The sequence below is a fragment of the Rhipicephalus microplus genome, chromosome 10 (assembly GCF_043290135.1).
Source record: "Rhipicephalus microplus isolate Deutch F79 chromosome 10, USDA_Rmic, whole genome shotgun sequence".
Taxonomy (NCBI): domain Eukaryota; kingdom Metazoa; phylum Arthropoda; class Arachnida; order Ixodida; family Ixodidae; genus Rhipicephalus; species Rhipicephalus microplus.
In genome coordinates, this window is record NC_134709.1 from 82,911,614 (window position 1) to 82,935,245 (window position 23,632).

Sequence of the window (23,632 nt, forward strand, 5' to 3'; positions counted from 1 at the left end):
ATCCAAAAGTAGTCGCAGTTTAGATCTCCAACGTGCAGTGCGACCGTTTGTTCACTGGTTCCTTCACATCTTACTACACCCGTGAAAGAATTACTCGAAGGTCAACAACAAAAACTTGACGATGCTGCCTACTAAATCAGCAAAACTTTTGACAGTGCACCAGGGGATGTGGCAAAGCATAATATTGATATTACGATCACTTTTTTTTTCAGCCACTACATTTCGAATTTCTGTGGCATTAAGAACTTGCCTCAACACACTTCCTCAAAGAAAGTGCCCCATAGTGCATAGAGAATATGCGTATTTCACTCCAGTTCCCTTTTTCCCTCTTAAAAATATTCTTACGCTGAATATACGTCCAATGACACTTAAAAAAAAGTTCAGGTATGGGGCAGGTTTACTCAAAGGGAAAGAAAGAGCTGCACTAAACAAGTATGCATTAGTGCTGCTATTATTATTAGCTGCTAATGAGCATTTCTCTTAGTACTATACAAATCATGAAATTCTGTACACTACACCTACCTAGAAAACCTTGAAGAGCCCCTGTTCTTTGTCCCCAAAGTACGCAGCCAGCAATGGTAGAAATGGTAGCCAGCAATGGTAAACCTCCTTAGCATTCTTGTAGCCCTTTGAAAGCTCCAGTTCTATTTCAATCACCCATGCCATGACATCCTTCTTGACTATACTTTTCATGTGCTCGAACATCAATGGTGCGTAATCTTGCAACGAGGCCCGAAAAGCATCCTAAAATACAAAAAAAAAAGACAGCGAAATAAATACCTTCAAGATTATGTCGTGTGACACAGGCAGTAACCGTCTCATATACTTTACACTAATGAACAAACTAGCCTTTTTTATATTCACTTTGCAAACTTCGATATGTTGCAGCCGTCTTAGACTCAAATGCATTCAGAACCGTTTACAAGAGAGACTAATTTAACAGACATTTGAGTAAACACAACACCGGTGTGCCTATATTAAAATAAGTGTTAAGAAAATAAACGTGCCAAGGAGACACCCTGTATAAAAGACAAGAATTACTACCCAGCACATCTTTATTATATAGGGATTCATCTGTATCAGTATAGGATGATATGCAAGAATGGCTTTGTACCTAAATTTCATGCATACAAATGTCTCGAAAGGCCTACTTTTCAAATTTAGCACCTTCCACTGCAGAGTGCACGACAAAAATGGTAATATTAAGCCTGTAACAGGCAAAACCGAAGAATTACTTTTGGAAAGCTAGTAAGAATAAGCAATAAGCAACAGTCTGCAATATATGCAATAAACTGATAAAACAAGAACATCTCAGTAATGAAAACACTCTGTCAGTATCCAATGAGAGCAGATTACTAACTACCAGAATCCAAAGTTTTTCTAAAGAGAATACGTCCTGCCCCATTTACAGGAAATGTGATCCTAATCTGAAAACATTGAAGCCTTTATCCGAAGGTCTTCAATAGTTGTCGATTCTGACATGGGATCCTTCAAAGTGCACAGGCAAGCCCAATATTGTTATGTAAGCAGAAGCCTCCGCTCAAGTAAAACACAAGTTTAAAATTAGACATACAGTCGAGCAAGCTTGTAACAAACCTGAACCTGACGCGGCATGCGTTCGCGGTATACCGAAGTTCGTAGTAAACGAAACACAGTTTTTAAAAAAAGTTGCTAGTGAAAACACAATTTTGTTGCGCTAAACGGTCCGTGATGCACGCATTTCGAAGAGTAGAAGGGATAAGGGCGGTCTGGAGTTTATTTCAAACGGCAGTGTACTCTTCGCCGAGGCCCGTAGCATAAGCTGCATGAGGCACTGGCTCCAAAGTTTTGTCGTTCTCGCAAACCGATTCCTCCAAAACGCTTTTGCCGCGTACTTAATTCACAATGCCCTTATCCCTGCACGGTTCCATGGTGTCGGCATCATCATCGGCTGTAACTAAACCATCGCAACCACTCCGTGATCGCAACCCAGACAACACTCGATGTCCTGAGGTCGTCCTCATATGGTACAATTGTCCTCGCACAGTTCTAATTGACCTTAGTACTTACTGAGGACGACACAAGCTGGTTTGACCCAGAAACGTCTTTTTGAGTGCTTTCTGAGGACAACAATTTATCCTGAAAAAGTACTTTTAAGGACGCTTTGGAGAGGACAAAAGCAACGCGTGAGCACCGGTTCAAACTTTTTTTCGAGTGCTTTCTGAGGACAACAATTGGTCTGGATAAAGTCCTGTCAAGGACCTTTTGGGGATGACCGAAAATTGCACTGAGCACTTAGATATACCTCAAGACCTTTGCTCACCAATTAGATGCATTTCATATGTGAAAACTTTCTTCACACGTTCGTCTCATACAGTCATAAAGTTATTGTATATTTTCGCCTCGTTTGTTTCTTTTTTGGCAGAAAATTTTCAAATTACGCGTTTCGCTTAATGAGACACGCGTAAATAGTTGACTTAGGTATCGAACATGGTATTGCAAAATGTCATTTTGAAACAGTGTGTTCCCAAATGTCACCGCCTTAAATTAGTCATTATACGCCACTGTAGCGCGTAATAACAAACTAGCAGCTGGCAACCATTGACAATGCGGCACCACTTTAAATAGTCAAGTAGCCAAGCCATTTCAAGCCAACTGACTGTCAAGATGGCAGCGGCGGCCCTGTCAGGGAGGGTGGAGTGTATTAGTGGAAGTTCATGGCCTTTGTTGTTTGTGTGCATGGTTAAAAGTGAGATCTGTGTGAGTCGTAGGTGATGACGCCTGATAAATTACCGTGTTGATGGGTGCACTGGGCTGCACAACGTTCAGACTGATCATGGATGCATTGTCCCTAGCCGACCACGGCGAGGTGTGGTTCGAAGCAGCCTGGAACACCAGCCAATCGCGATCAATTGTGCTTCGAAGCAGTCTGGTCCCAACGTGAAAGGATCAACTTGTGCATCTGACACAGGGCCTGACCTCGGACAAGTCAAGACAACGCCCGTGTCGTGTGTACTGATAGGCTGTCAGAGCGGAGCCTCTAACACTAATGAGTGCATTGGGCGTGATACACGTGGTGATGAAGACACTGTGTGAAACTTTCGAGGAAGATTAGAAACGTAGTTGATTGACCTGTGTTGACTGCCTTGATACTGCTTTTCTTTTTCAGACTATACGCGCACTCGAATGCCTGACAAAACTGTCAGTTGTGATTAATTACTGTTAAATAAAATTCACTCAACAAGCTTTGTTTGTTTTGTCACCTGTCTTTTGATTAATACAGTATATATACACGAGACATCGCAGGTGTTTTTCTTTTGATGTACGGAATTATTATGAAAAGAAATAAATCCTAAGTAGTATAACTGCCCACAGTACCAAACCGGCCACACAATCGTTGTTCTGAAAAGATACTGAAAAAGTCCTGAAGTGTTGTATTGAGGATGTGCTGAGGTTGTTATGTGTACGGACAAGGGAACGGGATTAGTGCCATTCTAGTACCATAAGAGGACATTCTGAGGGCGTCATATTGTCCTCACGAAAGCATACTGAGGACGTCCTGAGGTTGTGTTTGTGTTGTCTGGGAACAGATGTTCCACCCGCTCTGCCAGGTCGGAGTCGACGACGCGCTGCCACAAATAGCCGCCGGAGTAATCCTGTTCGGAAGCTTCTCGGGCCCCACGTCGACGAAGCAGGCCTTGCGAAACAGTTCCGCGCGCATGTAGCCGTCACCGCCGCCCACGAAATATTCACCATCTCCACAGCTGAATACCGGGACGCCCGAAGCGGCAAGTTGGCTGCCAGGTGGTCAACAGCTATGAGCAAGCGCTCCGCAACCCGGCACGGAGATTTCGCCCAAGCCAAGCGGTCACACTTTGGACGTTTCGTTGAGCGGCAGGGAAAAGCGTGCAAGGCCTCCCGTCCGCCATCCTGAGCACACACGCACATCGAGAGCGAGCAAGACGCGCACACGCAACACATGCGCCAGAACGCGTGATACAGCTCTGGGCCTGTTTCTAGTCAGAAAACAAAACTTCGAGGCAGCGTGGCTGGCGTCGCGGAGCGGTGGAGACGGGCGAAGGAGTTGTGATCAAGAGAGGAGAGCTGATATGCGAGAGAAGGGGAAGGAGCTGCGATAGAGTGGGGGTGGTGGTAGTGGTTAGAAGATGAGAAAGGGCACCTAATTTCTGCAACCCGGTCGGGAGCACTGCGCAGTGCCTTATAGAGTGAATAGAGGGGAGGATACGACAGGAAGGCGACCTTGAAAACCAAAACACGCGGGAAGGAGGCGGGTCGTGCAGCTTGCTTGAAAGGTCCGCGGCGCGCGCGGTTGTGTTAAAAAAAATCAGCGGCCGTGGTCAAGGAATCCTTTTGTTGCCAAAGGAATCCTTTGGGTTTGCGGGACCTTACCGACTTCCATATTTCGCGATTCATTCCGCGCAAGCGAACAGCCGTTTTTACGCTTCCGCGCGCGTGCGGAGGGCATGCTGAGCCGAGTGTGAAGTGAGCGAGCACAGGTCCTAAACACGAAAAGAATCGCGAATTATAAGAGTTCAATGGGGTAGCATACGCGCTTGCACTATAGAACAATACGATAAGACAAGACGCAGACGATCGGATGCTAACAATGCTGGCGAATGGTCTGGTTACTACAGGCCGGCGACGTCAACGACAGTACCGTCGATCAAAAACAAGGGAGATGGCCGACCGGTCTTCGAAAGATGTGTGGCAGTGTGGAAACACGGGCCGCTTCCGATGCGGGGTGCTCAGAGTAGCCGGGGGACATAAGATGGAAGGGCGGGTAACAAAGAGTGGCAGCTAGAGGGGCCCGGAGGCAGGGTCGGCGTTTAACAATAAGAATCTATGGGCACCTCGGCGATGCCTCATCCGTAGTCAAAAGTGGTTTCCCGGTAAGTCGACGCCGACTCTGCTCGCTGTAACCGATCGCCAGCGCTCCGAAACGTTCGTTGTGAGTGCGATTTTATGTAATTGAAACAATGTATATTTTCACGGTCATGCGGATATTGTTCGTTTTAAGCGAAACTTCGTTTTAAGTGGGGCCGTTATATGTGTGCTCGACTGTACTTGCGAACACAAGAAAAGATGACTGCTTCCACTGCTCACAACAACAATACATGACACAAGTTTTTTGTTCTAGGCATTATGCCATATTAAAATATTGAGAGAAAACTGAAGCCACAGAAAGGTTTCCTGATCAAACACTACACCGGCAACTGAAAAGGTCTAGGAGCTAATGTGCTATACTTCCATAAACAATCAGCCACAAGGAGGCATTTTAGCACTAAAAAAAAACTATCACTAGAGAACTGCTCAGCACTCTTTTTACTATCTATTCCACAGTGACATGCAATTCATACCTTGGCATCCTTTCCAATAAGGACGTTAATGTGCTCGTAGAAGAAGGGACGGTGAAACAATTGTGGCCACTCCTTCTGGATTCCGGGAGCATGATGGACACGGCTCGCACTATATTATAATAAACTGCCATTGCGCTTCATATGTGTCTTTCATGTACACCATGGCCAAGGAATAATCCATGTCCTTTGGGCTTTTCGGTGCTTCCCACTGAAGAAATTGCCGCTTTTCATCAAGGTCATCACTTTTCAAAACTGACCGTGGTTGCAAATTCATGCAGCCATGCGACATTTTCAAACTCCTCTGTGCCGACACAGGAGTCGATGACTGGATTCCTCGCTTCCTTTGATAGATATTTTCAACCCTCGCCTCAAGTTGTTGAAAAAATGAGTCGTAGCCACGGCCAAGCAAGGTGACATTCATACTCCTATCTTCAAGAGCGACTGGGTATGCCCTGACCACTTCCTCAGCCACACTCCTTAGTAGTTCTCTTTTTGGCCTAGTGCACATAACTAACATTTGCTCGACAACACAACGGGCCAACTGCCTCCGATGCTTAGGGTCAAGAGGGGATGCTCCTGCTGCACTAAGTGTGCACTGAAGATGTTTGGGGGGCTTCTCTGTTGACAAACTGATGCTGATGTCATGGGTCGGCTCTCGTAAGAGTATGTCATTGCGTTCCGAGATGTCTGAAACAAGGAGCGTAAAGTTTACTGGGAACACGCATCACAAAAATGCTAACAGTAATACAAGTCTCTTCATGTTATTATTATTACCAATTTTATTATTATTATTTTCTATTTCATATTTTATGAGCCAAAACCACAATGTATACATGAGGCATGTGTTTATAAAAGTCTCTGTATAATTTCTACCCACTGATGGTGTTAAATATGCACCCACATCGCACAGTACACAGGCTAACATTTCATCTGTACCAAAATGTTAGCTAGTACCGCTGCTGCTGGGAGCGAACTTGTGACCTTCGAGTGAACAGCTCAGCACTGTAATCTCTTCACCACCGTGGCAGCTCTGCATGTTAACTCCACGCTCGTCTTCTTGTCCCTTTGTCGTCAATCTGAGCTCTCACTATAACAATCGTTATGTCCTACCAACTAGCCCAAAGCACCATTTTAAGTCAGTACAAAGCTTTCCCACTGGCAGAGGAGCTATAGCTCTAAAACTGGAAGGCCTGCCAACCTCCAACGTTGTGTGGCCTAGTGTATAGCAGTGGTAAATAGAGCATATTGTATGCTTATTCAAATAGCTGAGTGCATTGAAGTTTTTGTGTTGATAGAGACCCAGAAGCTTAAGGTACAACTCGTCAGCATAGTGCGGGTACTTTAACTTTAAAAGAACGGATATGTATTTAAACCAAGATTTCGAAGTATGTGAAAAAAAAAATCTACCCTCGTGCTATCCTGCCACGCTAACCTTTGTGCGACCTCACAGATTATGTCATTACGCGAAGCTCTGCTTATTCTGTTTGTATAGATCACTTCTCTGTATTTATTGTCATTATTATGAAATCATCAGTCAATTTAGGTTCACAGGCACTGACTAGACAGGTAGATAGCTAAAATAGCCCACAAAGGCAATGACAATGCTTATGTTCTGCAATCCAGGATACAATAGTTTTCTTCTACTTTGAAGGTGGAGTTCAACAAATACATTACACTTTCATAAAGCCTTCTACGTGAACTGCAAGTTTCAAAGTTGCTGTTGGCTGATCTGTCGAAATATAGCAACATAAACAACATGAAAGGTAGTTTATTATTATGCATAAATGACACTCGTGTAAATTTTGGTCCCTGTCAGTGGCAAGTTCTCTTTTCTGCCACATCAATTCTTTCACATTTATAGCATACAAATGACATACGCTGTACTTTCCCTCACTTGATGATGAATTTTATGCCATTCAGGTTGCGCCTAGCAAATACCAAGAAGCCTTTCAATGCTTTCGATTCTGCAAAGTTGTTGTAGGAGATTCCCAATTTAGATATGAACGAATGAACTTTTAACTCGCAATTAGTAATGCAAAAAGAAGAAATCCCTGATTTCGTAACATTGAAAGCTAAAATGGAAAATAAAGAGACAGAACAGCCCATAAAATTTTAGTATGGGCATATCTCCTAGTCTTGTTTTTTAGCATGTCACTTTTAAATGTCAACTACACTTACAAGCACTTTTCATACCTTGCACAGGTGAACTTGCTGGGGAAACAACCTCCGCAACAACGAAAATTCTCTGGTCTACTGGCCGTTGCGCAAGGACTTCTTGAAACACAGCCTCCTCATGTTCTGTCCAATCTAAAAGGACGACCTGCAACAAAACAGCATAATAGTTTGAAAATGGCTATTACATTTGATTTATATTGTATGAAAATACAATGTTGGATTGCTAGAACAACTATTTTAATTTGTCAATTTAATGTGCAATGTACTTGGTTGAAAAAGTGAAAACTCGAAGCTGGTGCATACTCAGAGATGTTGCACCATATATATGTGCTTCCAGGACTGGTGTGCAGCAGCTTGAGGGCAGTATTCGACAAGTGATCAGTTGTGCCATTTTCTTTTGAGAGTGGAGGCAGAGCTGCCTCTGCTACAAAAGCTAAAATGGTGCTGTTAACTATGCTAAGAAATCTACAACCAAACATACAACAGCTAAAATGGTGCTGTTACCAACTATGCTAAACAGTTCACAACCAAACAAATATATTTAAGCCGTTTTACAGTAGAGCTATATGGCCCAGGTTTGCCATCATAAACCACCCTGCGTTCAATCACTGCCAAAGCACTCGGTACAGATGGTCAACAAAAGAAGCCGAAACTTGAGGCCCCTATCCAGTGTTTGGGACCCAGGTGCTTCCTTAAATTTTTGTGGACTAGCGGGGTGAGTACCGAAATTTTCCAATTTCTGTGGCACATGTACACTGTTGACTACAGCAGAGGACAGCAACCTGCAGCCCATGGGCCGCATGCAGTTCACTAGGCTGCATTATGCGGCCCCTGGCACACGCTCATAACACCACCGCTAGGTAGCCGAATACCACCTCCGCAACTTACAGTGCCAGACAGTTTTTTTTTTCTCCTGGTAACTTATGTTCATGAATTGCGACATTATGGCATGTGTGCTGAAAACAAACACAATTTTTATAGTTATTTACATAACTATTGTTAATTAAAGTTTTATATTCTTGCCTACCTCAACCCCCCTGGTGATTTGCTGAGCAACATGTGCCATATTGGCTTCATGCAAATCAGCTTTCCACCTGAAAAGGTTGCCAACTGCCAACCCTTGGGATCACAGCCATGAATAGTGCAGTATATCACACAGCATAGCAAGGGATGTTGAGAGGAGAAAAGTCCAGCCAAGCAATGATGAGCTAAGGGGCAAGCAGCTCTGCTGTCACAACCTTGCAAGAAGCGCTATTTTTTTTTACCCGAAAACTTCCTCTCCAATGCTCATAATCACAGTGATGCGAGGAAATTGTCTGCACAGCAGCTGTACACAAACTCGAGCTAGTAAACATCTAAAACAATTACAGCTCCTCATGGTATAAAGTGCACCAGCTATATATCGAAAGCTGTGTTTGCTTGCTTGATCACAATTATGATGCACTTGGCGTTATCATTTCAGTTTTACAATAGGACAGTTTGGGCCTCGTCACATATGCTTGGCGCAATTTTTTCCTGAAATGCTGTTCAATGGTGGGAAAGCAAGAAAACAACACGCCCCACTTAATGCGATGCTGCTGCTGGTTGCTTTGCTGCTGCATTAATAACTGCCAAGCAGAAGTTTAGTGCAACGGTCTAAAGATGATGCTCGAACACTTTGGTCAGAAAATAAAAGCTATCAAAATGCTGCACAAGTGAAGTTTTCACCTTTGCATTGCTCAAGCTGCAGATACCGTTTTCTTCTGCTTTCTGAATAACATCATCCATTGTTTCAGCGGTGACCATCTTTTGTTATTGAGTGATCCGCACTCCATATCTTCAAGAAAGGCATGATCGATTGCCTTACCTGCAATAACAAAGCATGTTCATCTTCAATGCCCTGAACATTGTACCCTAATTAACCAACAACACAACCTTTAGAGGCCGCTAGGCTGGTTTAATAAAGCGGGATCTGCATGAAAGCTTTACGAAGAATACATCAGTTCAGACAACAAAAAAAAACACCTCATAACTGACATATTTCATTGGCACACATTGAAGCACGGTCGGCCTTCGAATTGTATAAAGAAAATGATATTCAACTGCAAATGAGCCTTTTGACAAGCTCTGCTCCTGAAAGCAGCGAATACTTTTTATTGCAAAATATAGCACCTTCAGAAGCACCTATGACTGGAATAGCACTGACAAAAAAAAAAAGGGAAGGAAGAGGGGTTCACCTATTTCTTGAAGCTTCAGCATTAACTCTTCTTGTTTTTTTTTTCAGAAAAAAATTGTGCCAACTAGCCCAGCTGTTGACCTTACTAGAATGACAGAACTGTCGGGCTGAACATTTAACACCTCTGCACAATTCCCTTCCCCTTTTTTTTGTCCTATTCGAAAAATGTGTAAAACTTTTTGACAAAGTGTGATATGTTAATGCACGTGTGACAAAAGGACCATAATAAGACCATGAACATACTGTCACATTCTATTTTAATTTTGCTTGTATAGCATGCACACAAACAGTGGGGAAATTTCCTTTGAAGTGATTGAGAATGTCCATAAGGTTATCAATATACAAAAAATTCCACAGTAGTCTTTTTTTGTGGCAGCTGGTTTTTCTTTTGAAAAGCAATTTTATAGTTTTCATATGTTAAAGCGTTTCCCTAGGGCCTGCCTAACCTAGAGCATGTCCTGCCAGTTCTTGTGCTGCTTGATTTTTTTGTACCATGTTTTCTATTTTGCAAGCGTACACATTTTTGTCTCTTGGATAACTCCGTGAATTTAGTTTTGGTTCATAATTTTTATGTGTCAGCAGATCCCAGATTGTGTTATTGGTCTATGCAGTACAGTTAGGCTATTTAAGATTCGTCTGATGCATATGTTGTTACCTCCCAAATAGAAAAGTTTTGGGGGGTTGTTTTTTGTAGCAAACTTTTCGCATAGGCCGTTTTTCTACAGTTTTTATAGTTCCTTTCCCATGAAGATGAAGCATTACTGACTGCAAAAGAGTGAAATATTTAATTACATGCCATTTACTATTAATGGCAGAAACTCGCACAAATTGTTACTTCATTTTCTTACTTTAAATATAACATTGGGTGCCCCAAAGTTCTGTAATGTGAATTTGACGTATTCACAGAGAATACATAACAATTCACACGTTAAGGTAATATGTGTCCGCCTGGTTAGGTCTAGTAGTTGCAATGAAAGAAGTGTCGTGTCACACTGAGGCTTTTCTTTTGAGTCATGCTACCAAAGTGCAAACACCTAGTGGATAACTAAAGAGCTGACTCGATGAACACACTTCTTCCTGTGCCTAGAGGGTGCTCTGGAATTGTTTGAAGAAGGTGTAATCAAAAACATTGAAGGTATACGATATTATAGCAATAAAGAATTGTGAAATATAGTGCCGACTTTCCAAATCATGAAGAGCTGAACTGGTCTAAGCTTGCAATACCGCAAAACCAAACCTCATTTCTTGGGGAAACACCCCACTTTATCCGAATTGCAACTCCCGCCCCCCCTTCCAGCTGCAAACTACAATGTGTCGTAACTTTACATATTGAGCAGCGCAACGTTTTTACAAGAAAGTCTTTATTGCTGCAAGAAAGCTAGCCGTACTCTAAGAAAACAAGCAAAAAGACTACACTTACTCACTCACAAATCACACACACAACTTTAAACAGTCCTTTGCACTGTAAACATACTCACTGCATTTGTACCTTCTAGTATCTCCTGGCAACTAAACATGTGCATCACAAATTTTAAACAGAAAAGCATGTGCAGCAAGGAATTATGCAGAGGAAGAAATTATGTGCTCCGCATAACCTTTCAGGAAAGGAAGACTTAAGTCTGATGGCAGGCTTGCCATTATAGACATACGGCACATACGGCATACAATCAAGGAGACTTGATGCCTGCACGAACAGCGATTCATTGATCTGTTCCTGCAACATATACAAGCAAAGACTTGGTTCCAGATATGCGGATTTGCACTGAACAAGAAACAGAAACCTGTCGTCGCACTTGAACATGTCAACTATGCAACCAAAAGTTGCATCATATTGTGTCACAGAAATAAGAATATGGTCACCGCAGGTGTACGTAAAGCCATTTATTGTAGCCTTTTTCAATGCTATGCCCTCTAGCAAGGCTATTCGCCCATTTTGGACAGCATAGATGACTGCTTCAAGATGTTCATATATGTGAACTCCTCAGGCTGCAAAGCAAGCTGAGCCTTTGGCAGCCTGGAAGGCTTGACACAATTGGTGACGTTCACTGAGAGTTTTGGTAATATTCCTAAAGGTCCTTGCACTGCGTGTACATCCCTCGAAATACTGGTACTTACTTTCAAATTTCATGGTCCAAACATGGCAGAGAGGGCAGAATTGCTGGATAAGTTCAATGTAATGCATCATGTAATGGTGCTTTGGCCTAATCTTGTGAAGAGGAAACAGGGAACTCCTAGAAGTGATGTAATCCTTAGTCAGTACTTTAAGGTGAGCAACTTGGGCAGGTGTAATCTTCGGTGCCATAAGGAGGTCAACAATGTTGTCCAATAAAATCAGAATTTGCCAGATGGCATCAGTATCATTTACAATCTTTGCGCCCACATAGAGTGGCAAGAGTCTCAGAAAAGTCCAGTTCTGGACTGCATGGCCTCCCAGCCTATCAAACTGAATGGTGGGCACTTTTGGTGGTTTGCTGTGTGAATCGCTCGCAGAGTACTTCATGGTCAATTCTCTTATTCAGGTAGTTGTATGTGAACCATCTTTTGTTTTTCACAAGATAGTTAATGCACAAGGCCATGTTATGACGAACGACTCCTTCAAATAAGTCATGTGCTATGCATGGTGGGAGGCCAGAGTTACACACATGAAAATGTTTCAATAAATGAAGCGGAGAATCTTTAACAATACCAGAATCACTGGACCCAATGCCTGCATTTCCAAGACGTTTAGGCGATTCATTGGAGCTTTCTAGAGTAAGTCTCGCACCTTTTGCATGAGGCCTCTGCCCAAACTCGCACCGTGTAATTAAGCAATACCGACAGAAGTAAGATGAAGAGCTGAAGTTCTGTGTGAATACTCCAACAGCATGGCTGGCAAGGTTGTCAGCTATTACAAAGTTTAGCCTGACGGCATGCTGAGTATTGTTAATTGTCACTCCTGACCTTTCTAAACGAACCATGTCATCTGTCAGGCGCCGAAGCACTTCACCAAAGCTAAACTCTCTCACATCTTTTTGGCGGCAGAGCATAACCAGCTGAATGTTGTCAACACGTGACCGGTAGTACAATGACAAGTTGTTGAGTGTCATGTAGACTCCAAGAAGTTTAAAATTTCCTTTTGAAGAGTACAAAAGATTCACAATCTCAAATTCATCGAGGTACAAAATAATTCCAATTTGGTTTTCAGCAATATTCCTGATTGAATGAACTGATGGAATGTCGTCCCAGACGGCTTCATCAACAATGTTGTTGCCACCAAAGGGCAAAGAGGACATCAAAAAGTGAAGACCTTCAATAGGAACATAGTTACACAGACACATTTGATTTAGTTTGTTAAGTCCTAATGAAAGCTGCACTGGTTTGAGGTAGCAAAACCTTTCTCGGGTAAAACTTGTGACGACAGTAGGTTGATCTCAATGTATTAGATGCCGCGACTTCCAGAAGATCTTTTTCAAAACACACTTCAACATGAGGTAGCAAGTCACTTGGCACCCTCATTGAAATCTGTTGCAGAAGCATGTTCTTACTTAAACAGTGCAAATATTGCATCTCTTTCACAATATTTTGGACAGTTCTAGCAGGCAAGTGATGCTGTGATTCCAACTTCAGTAAAGAGAGAGAGAGAAATTATCAATGAACAGGTCATTATTTCTCTCACTACATATTATGCGTGCAGTATCACCGACATCGTCACTTTCGCAAGCACACGGAGCAGAATCTGGCTCTACTTCCATTGTTCCGTCAGAAACTTGAGAGCACTGTGCTCTTCAGTGCCATGACAACCTGTAAAAACTTCATTTTCAGGAAATGGCTGCATAATTTCGGAACCTGGTTCCATGCCTCCTCCTGTAGGCCCAGAGCACACTAACAGATTGTTTGCTTTGCGATGAAACCTGCTTACATGTGTCTTAAATGATGCAGCAGAAGTTGACACACTTACACAATAAGCAAAAGGACAGGTAAACGCATCTATGTTGCCATGAAATTGCTCAGTAACACGTGAAACAAGTTCTGAGCGTGTAAACAGAGCTTTATTGCACGATTTCACTTGGCACAACAGTCCTACTACCTCCTTTTTATGGCTGACTGGTTTTTGGTGTCTTAAAACGTGACATCGTAAACTTGAGTAGTTTTTAAGAACAACACAACATCACTCAGAGGGGCAAAGGGCTCCATTAACAATGCTGCTATGGAAACGAAAATGGTCGAAGTATGCCACTAAAGTCTGAAGGTGTTCTGCACAGAGCCGACAGATAGCCATTTTTACTCGGGCATGTCAAGTTTTTCGGTCTGCATAATGCCCACACCAGCTGCATTACAAAAAAGTGCTAATCAGAGAAAATACAAAAATTACCAATATGCGTACCAATTTGTTCTGACCAAATACAACATTTGGCTACCACTCCAAAAAACAAGTGCAAGTGAGAAATCAAGGCTCAGGTGGGACTACAATAAAAAAAAGGGGGGGGGGGCGGGAGCATGGAAACCGATTTCAAGGTTTCAAAGTTTTTTTTCCTACACAGAACTTGTGCATAAAGTACTTTCTTCTTTTGTCTATCAAAGAACACTATACAGTCGTGCCATAGTCGTTTTAGAAGTCTTACTAAACAACGGAAGGGTAAGGTGTGATGACGGCAGCAGACGGGGAGAGTACACACACACACACAGAATGTCAATTATGCTAAGCCAATCTGACTAGTCTGCTCTTTTTACTACTTCTTAACAAATCATGCTCTAGTGGTTTTAGGTAAGTAGACTATAGGAGAAAAGAGTGCAGTATCAAAGAGGAAGGGGGCGGTAAAAGGAAGTCACTTTGTTCAGAAATGAGCGTCCACAGCGCGAAGCACCAGGTCGCCATACCTCTCAGAGAAAGCAATGGTGGCAAGACAGAAACTGGAAATTGAACCCAGCAATTTGCATATCAGGTGCAGACACTGTAACTGTTCGACATGATTACACAGCCCAAATACATGGAGTTCATTGAGAACTCTACAACACAGGCACTGAGTGTTTTTTTTTTTTTTGCTCTGCTAACTCCATGTGCACTGTACGATCATGTCGACATTAAACCGCTCACTTACCGAAACCAATACTTTACTAGGTATACTTCACCACCATAGCACTCCGGAAATAACCTCAGCCACAGACTAACCGAACAAACCATTGTTCCCTTTCAAAACTCGCCTAATCAATGTCTTCTGTTCCCGACTTTTTCACTACACCACAACGCACATCCTCCTCTTATCTCTCCATTCCCAGGGGACCCAAGTGGGGTCCGCGAAGCCATTTTCGGGGATCCGTAAAATATATCTTTCACTTTTGATAGTTGATTCCCTTCACCGCAAAACACTAATGCGTTGCAAAAAAGCTCACCTATGCTTTCGTTTTGTCACGAGATGATTTCAAGCTTTTGTTGCAATTATCCACAACATATATTCCTTTTCGGAGCTTGCATGTTCGAAGAGCAACCATAATTCGAAACTGGGGGATTGTGGCTTCAGACCGCACAACTTACTGAGAAGTTGTTGAAATTAAATGAGCGTAACACTTTATTCTGATCATTTTTTTTTCACCAGGAAAAACAAGGGGCATCCACTTCACACAAAATGTCATGTTAATCTTTTACCCCCCCCCCCCCCGCCACTTTTCTAATACATCCATGTATTGTAAGAAGTCTCATCACCACTACCAATTAACACGGGATCCGCAGCGGATTCCTGCCTATGCATTAAACAGACTCCGGAATTTTTTCGCACTTAAGTGGAAGTAGAATTTACGTTCTCTTTGTGCTTCTAAGCAGGCCCGTAACTAGGGGGGGGTTAAGGGGTTCTGACCCCCCCCCCCCGAAATTTTTTGATGCTTTAACTTTTCGGGTGATACTAAAATATTTACACGCCTTCACAGCGACCACCAGCTGCCAAAGTTACACTACAACTTTCCTGGCATTGCTTCCCTCTTCTTCCTTTCTTCAAACCTACCCTTTTACCAGAACACCTCAGCGCTCCCTCCCCCGCACGCGCACCTGCCCTATTTGTACAGCTTTGCACTTCACCGTCGCATTCCTTCGAGTCTTTTTTTTTTCGTCTTTCACACCGTAGCAGCTCCTTTATTGATTCCAGATGCTTTCCTTGTGCATTGCCACTGGTGAAGTTATCTGTCTGTGCGGACCGCACGTGTCGGCTTTGGGTTCCCTACGAAAAGCGCGTCTACTTCTGTGAAGGTAAACAGTTTGACAGCAACGGCAACACCAACACGACGTGCGCAAATTTGCCAGGGAACGAAACCCTTAAGCGGAAAAACTCAGCGGCGCATTCCGAGGACGCAGGCTGCAGGGCAAACTTTTCTCAAACTGTAGTCCTCGCCGCCGAAACGAATCATCGAAGATGACATCTACTGAAAGACTGGCATATCCGAGCAACTTTGAACAACCTTAACCACACGCAAGGAAATCTACCTCTTCTGTACACAGAAGGTATATGTGCCTCCCTACAAAGCGCACAAAGCGAGGATACAGCCGGCACACAATCCGGCACCAGTGGTCAACTTTCACAGGACAAAAAAAACGCCGCCAAGCTGGGCTGCCCGCGGGAGTACAGAGGCTGACGTCACAGCCTAAAAAGTGCATTTTTGGGGGGTCACGGCTATTTAATTAGCGCAGCCCAGAGAGAATTATGCAGGCGCCCAGGGAGCCGTCTGTGAAAAGGTGACTTTTTCACAGGAACGGAGCAACACCTCCTTTCTGGACTGTACCACGGGAGTGCAAATGTCTCGGCAGTGCATTCTTGGGGGTTCACGTATATTAAGGGGAGTATGCAGTGCCCCTGGAGTCTTCTGTGAAAAGGTCTTTAAGTAGCGTTAATCCAGTTTGCTGCAGCTGGAGTACAGTAATGGGCCTGCATGCACACCAGCTGTAGCGGCGTTCAGAAAACACATGCGCCAGGCGGGAGCCGGCGCGTTCATCACACTTCTACATTCTAGCCACTGTAAAGTGGATAAGAGAGGAAGAAAACATCGCCCGCCATTCACGCCAGGCAGTCGAAGCAGTCGCAAACGTCATTTTGGAGCCACTGGCCACTTCTGTGTGCGTGCACAGGATTGCGGCAGCAAAATGAAAAGACACTCTGCAACAACGAAGCAAAGGAGTCTTGCGTCTTACTTCAAGAAAGTTCGAACCGATGAAGCGGACGGAGAAAAACCGCCTCCTTCGAAGGATAGAACTTCGCCCTCCTCAGCACTCGTGGAAAGCCAAGCGCGTCCGAACTTCTTTAGCGACTCAGGAGAATGCACCGGTTTATATGAATCACCTGAGAACGAACACAAGCAGGACACCCATGCGCCGCCGGGAAATGATGGTGGCCGCAGTGCAACTCCAAGTGATCTTTGTTCTACAGTCAACGCTGGGCAAAGTGACGCCTTTACCACTGGGTAATGCCCAAGGAAAGTGAGTGGCATGGCACCTACACATTCTGGTTCGCCTCCCCTCTGTGCGACGAGTGGGAATATTTTCGACTTGGGACTGTTTGTCTCGAAAAGCAATAATGTAAATGATCCAGAGACGATGGAGAAGCTGCTGCTCAATCCGTGGACCCCTCCGGCTAACTATGATTATCCAGCCACAGGGAAAAGGAATCTGAAGTTCCAACCTCACTGGGTAGGTCGTTACTCATGGCTTGTTTATTCAGAGAAGCTTCAAGGAGCACTCTGCAAATATTGCGTAGTCTTCGCAAGCGAGTGTGCAGGAAAAGGGGAGCACCAGCGCTTGAGCTGTTTTGTAACTAAGGAGTTCACCAATTACAAGAAAGCCATGGACGCCTTGAGCCACGCATCCAGCAGTTATCACGCCATGTCAACAACGCTATCGGAGAACTTTTTAGCAGTCCGGTCCTGCTCACAGCATGACATCTTAACACAACTTGACCACGGCCTTAAAAAGCAGGCGGAAGAAAACCGTAAGAACTTGCTGCCAATAATATAAACAATCCTTTTCTGTGGCAGGCAAGAAGTACTGCTTCGCGGCACAGACGACTCTGGTCCGATAAATATGTCTGAATTGCTGCCATTCAAAGAGTATGGAAATTTCCGCGCACTGCTTAGGATGAGAGCAAAATGTGGAGATGCCGCCTTGAGAGCTCACATTGAAACATCTCCGGCAAATGCGCTGTACACGAGCCCAAAAATTCAAAATGAGTTGATCACCCTCTGTGGTAAATTCATACAAAGAAAGATAGTGGAAAACGTCCACTCAGGTTCGTGTTTTTCAGTTCTAGCTGACGAGGCCACTGATATATCTCGCACCGGCCACATTTCCCTATGTGTAAGGTACGTTGGACACGACACGTCGGAAATGCCCATTCTTAAAGAAGATATTGTGCATTTCGTTCCCGTGTACGACCTTACTGGCAAGGCGCTGGCGAGCACAATCCTGAACAGCCTTAGAGGTCATGGCTTTGACCTGAACCTACTTTGTGGGCAAGGATACGACGGCACGGCATCAATGAGCGGCCACCTTAACGGTGTTCAAGCCTTCATTCGTCAAACAGCGCCATAAGCTTTGTACGTGCATTGTAGCGCCCACTCGTTGAACCTTCCTCTGCTTCACGCATGCAAACTCCCTAGCATCCGCAACTGTTTGGGAACTGTATCCTCAACCTGTACGTTTGTGAGAGCTTCACCACAGAGGACGAACCAACTGCGAGGCAAAGTAGAAGATTTAACACAAGAAAAAAAAATCAGTTCTCTTTTTTTGCCAAACAAGGTGGGTAGAGAGTCACGATGCACTTCAGCGTTTCCTTGAACTGTACGTGCCTATTCTACAATTCCTCGAATATTTGGAAGACGAGGCCGCGTCATCTGATACTTCATCAAAAGCTTCTCAACTGCTCAATGTCATTACGAAGCCCGAGTTTGTCGTTTCGCTTCAGATCTGTAGCGACCTCTTCTCTTTGACACTGCCACTTTGCAAGTTTCTTCAAAAAATTGACTGTGACTTGGCTCAAGCGTGCGATCACGTAAAGAATGTTATAGACGTTCTTTCCACAAAAAGGGCTAGTGTGGAAACGGAATTTAATAAGATTTTTCTGAAGTCGCTCTGTTTGCTGAAGATCACAAATGTTGAGATGGCCCTACCACGCATCACTCGAAGGCAGATGCAAAGAAGCAACGTACCTTCTGCTACTCCCGAAGAGTACTACCGGAGGAATGTGTATTTGCCTTTGCTGGCTGACTTCGAAAATCAATTAAAAGACCGGTTCGATGCCCATAAGAAGGTCGTGGTTGCCCTTAACATGCTGCTGCCGAAATTCTGCGCATCGGCTAGCCTTTCTGATATTGAAGATGCAGTGCAGTTTTACCTTGGCGACATTCCTTCGGCTAATATCATCGAAGCAGAGTTCACACTGTGTTCGAACAAATGCTGCCAGATCGAAGAAAAGAATTGTCCAGCTTGTGCTTTACAGGCCTTAGAGATGTGCAACCGCGACTTTTTTCCGAACATCCACAGCCTACGTTCTATCCTGGCGACTATACCCGTGTCGACGTCGACACCGGAACGGACTTTTTCCACAGTGAGAAGGCTGAAGAGCTACCTTCGAAATCATATGAACAACGACAGATTGACCGGACTAGCACTGCTCAGCATCCATCGAGAACTTCAAGTGACCCCAGAACAAGTCCTCACAGAATTTGTTAAGTTACCGAGAAGGAAAAACTTCCTCGTTTAAACTTCCCTCTATGTTTCAAGAGTCGATTAAAAGCTAAACCCAGCTAGCCCAAGCTTCAACCCTTCTATCCTTTCGCAATTACGAGGAAACTATCCAGCAAGCAGAATGTGCGGCGGCGGTAACAAGAAGATCGGAATGTCGGGCGATTTGTTTGTTTGCTTGCATACATGCTGTCATGGACTGCCATTTTTGCAACCCGGCGTAACGGCAAATTAAAGGGCGCCACACTCCCCCGCTGACCGGTGGAACCGTTCGCTCATGAAAAGACTGGCCTTTAGTGCAGGGAAGTACTGAATGGGGTGTTCTTCTTCAAACGTTAGTCGCCGATGTTTGATCCTTTGTACCTACGGCCGCGTCGGCAGGGTTGTCAAAGGCCGCGGTGCACCCCGAGCTAGCTGTAGACTGCAAGACGCACCGGCTGAAACCAAGGAAACTGACCATTCCCACGGGCAAAACTGCTTGTGGACAAGCCGTATGAGAGAACCCCAACAGGTTGTCACTCTCGCTCAGCTGAGGACCCTCTCCTAATTAAAAAGGAACGGAGTTTCTAACAATGAAACGTGCATGATTGGACCCATGTAGAGGTCTCTTTTCTCCCAGGACGAGAATCAGGGGACACGGAGGTCCATTTAAAAGCAGGATTTCGCCTTGCTAAGACGTCTAGTTGCTGACCAACATGGTGTAGAAGGAGATCAAGAAGTATCCCTTAAGTGGTTGTGGCTCCGTGTCGGCTGGCCACCTAAACTTAGCCATTCGTCTAGTTGTGACGCGAAATTAACGTCTGTAACGTAGGCATCGGTAGTTGAATCTCGAGTAAGCTCAACCTGCCCGAGATCGGCTTCAAGCACTAGCCTCTCGGAAACACCAGCGCTGCAACACCGCCGACATCGCAGTTGTGCCAGAACTCTCTCTGACTTCTCGCATCCGATCGTCGTGGACTCAACGCTGCCGGTCATCACAGGTATCCCTTCACCTGTTTATACCTTCGGACTTTCTCATCTGTTGTTTTTTGTTGGTTAGTTTTGTGTAGTTTGTAATACTTCTCTCTTGTAAGCTGATCTATTGATTTTATATGTATTTTGTTAGTTGGTACTAAGTTTTGTACTAGATTCCTCTGCAATATTCCTAGATTCCTCTGCAGTGCTGCAATATCACTAGAGTTTTGTTTTTCCCCACATACGTCTCTGATCTCTTCACTGTCTCTGCTTACGTACAGAACGACCTAACCTGCTGCCATTCCCGTCGCCGACTTCGCGCTGGCGACGCTAGAGTGGCAGCTTGTAACACATACATACCGTTTTTGTACCGCGGTTACATTGTGTTACTTCATCAGGAGCCATTGGCCGCGGTGTCCCCGGCTTTGGTGGTGCTATTGTCCAAACTTATTTCTTGCTTTAACCAGAATTTGAAGTTGACATACCAATTTCTTTATTTGGGTACAACTAATTGAAAAGTACCATCGAATTATTACAAGTAAGCGATGTACTTGTTTTATTCACGCAAATAGGCCAGTATAAATCTTAAAAAATGGCAGCCGTTCTACACGCAACCCCCCCCCCCCCCCACCCCGAAAAAAATTCCTGGCTACAGCCCTGCTTCTAAGCTACCATTTGTTCGCCTTATATATATTATAAGGATGATTTACACTAGCGATCACACAGCTGTTGTCGACTTCGAAGCAGCTTATTGCGTTTTCACAACACTTGGCAATTTTCAACTACCTTTACTGAACAACACCAAGATAGAAGTAAAAACAAGTCTTACCTACGTGTACGTTTGCCACGCAAACTTCACCGAGGAAGCTTGTAAATCACCGCCAGAGATGCCTGTGAGAATTAACGTAAAGGCCTATGAACATTTAGCTACCGTCTAACATTTGGGGGTCATGTTTTCTGGATCACAATACTTCATATTTCATTTCTTAATACGCGGTGCAGGCGCGAAAGACAGCGTAAATGTACAACAACGGAAAAACATTGAATATGAATCAACTACAAACATGGCGCACATCTGAATCACTACACGCGATGCTCAATCCGGTATTTTAATTGAGAACTCCACCTCAAAACTCCATGTAACTACAACGCTACCGCAAATATCAAAATTATTATAATAACCCAGGGGTGAGACAGTTGAGACTAAATTGGGAGCAGTTTTTAGAGCAGCGAAATTTCAATTTTTGAGCGGAAGAATCTTGTTTGGGAGCAATTAGTGACATTTATTATGTGGTCTCTAGAGTTTGAAAATACAAATTTTCAGGAACGGGGGGGCACCAGTGCATATTTTATTTGCTTTTTAATGCACGTAACAATGACACAGATCTTGAAAAAAGATTTTAAACAGATTATAACCAGATATGAACTGCACTATCTTTTTACATACCAGGTGACCTATCTGGCCTTCGTAAAAAAATATGAGAAATAGTATTTAATAAAAAAAAGGTTTTGTTGAAAACTAGGTTCCACGGAAACAATGATAAAAAACTCACCACACTCATAAAGAAAATTAAAAAATCGTGATTGCACAAGAATATTAGTTACGTAACAATGGACCTTCGCTTAAAGAACAGGCTGACATGATAGCTTAGAGAGCCTTTAAACAGAAAACGGAAGCGCGCTGCACCGCCGTTCGCGGCCACCTCATGAGGGACTACCTTCAAGATTGCAGCGCAAGAGCAAACCTCGCCGCACCGACTATATCGCAAAGCGCGTGTGTATGACACCAAGCCAATAATGCCGACAACGCCTCTCTATGCGAGCAACCAATAATACGGCACACGTTGACCAGTTCTTTTTATTATTATTGTAGGTAATCAAACTGCTAAGAAGTGCTTCACTAGCAGACCAACTTCCGGCTGTCCAGGAGTACCGCCAGGTAGTGGAGAGTTTCGGGCTCTCTGTCCCAACGTGGGAGATGCCCTCTACACCTGGCGTCTGGTCAAGTGTCCTTCAGGATCCCCCTTTTTTTGGGGGGGGGGGGCAATAAAGTTTTATCACCACCACCACCGTCGATGTAGAGAAGTGAGCGCATCCATGAACTCCTATTTTAATAACCCCTCCGTGGTTGCACTGATTTTTTTAATAAAAAAGTAATTATCTGGGGCACCAAGCTAGAGCGAAGGGGAATAATTTAGTTATATTACGCACACACCACCCTCTCTCTAAGTTTCTCTAACCTACATTCTACGGCTTTCTAGTGCAAGTTTCACGACTGCATATATTCAGCGCGAAAGTTGTAATAACAGCTCCAGCAAAGTGCGTAACTGCAATCTAGCGCCATGGCACTTTGAGATAGACCAACTACTTCGAGAAGACATTTTACAGCTGCAGTTTAAAAGTCTTAACTATAATTCAGTTTTCACTGCAGCTTATGAGCCATAACGATATATGGTTTTGACTCAAATGCTTAGGCAGGTTTTAACATTGAAATGTGAAATAGCATTGTGACGTGTCGTTGTGGCCGTCGGATATACTGGGTCCACACAAAGACATCCACACTCTTTCAAGATCAGGAAGGGATTACCAGGCCCTTTTTTATTCGACGTTCCTCGAGCGCCCGCGAGCCCGGTCAACACCACCTAGACTACTGGCAAGGCCCCTCCAGGGAGAGCGTGACGTCACGCTAGTTTCGCACCTGCACCCCGGCCATCGTCTCCACTCGTTCTCGTTTTATCTGCTGTGGGAACTTATTGAAAGCCGGTGTTTCTTTTTTTTTTTGTTCTTTTTTTGTTCCTGTGTGGTCTGCGTTTGTTTACGCCTGCCTTTACACTTTAGTGATCAAACTGTGGTAGTCAGAAATGCATTTGTAAAAGTGGTTTTATTAGGACGAAAGGCTAAAACCATCCTACCTCATTTCTTGTTCAAGGTTTTGATTTTTCTGTCAGCTGCTTTTTTTGTGCGGTGCTTTGGATGGTGTCATTTTGAAGTCTACAAAAGTTGTTCAGAGCGACATTTGTTGCAACACGCACTACATGCCGCACGATAGTCTCAGAGGTATGGCCATTTTCACAAGTCTCTAGCTCAATATCTCCTAGCAGTGATATGGCAATGGAGCTGACAATGCCACGTTGGTTGTTCGACGCGAGGAATGCCTTTGCATTTTCTCCCTTGGAGAGCTTTTCAACAACAAGCGTTGTCACCAGCACCATGTGCACAGTACATGGCTGCGGA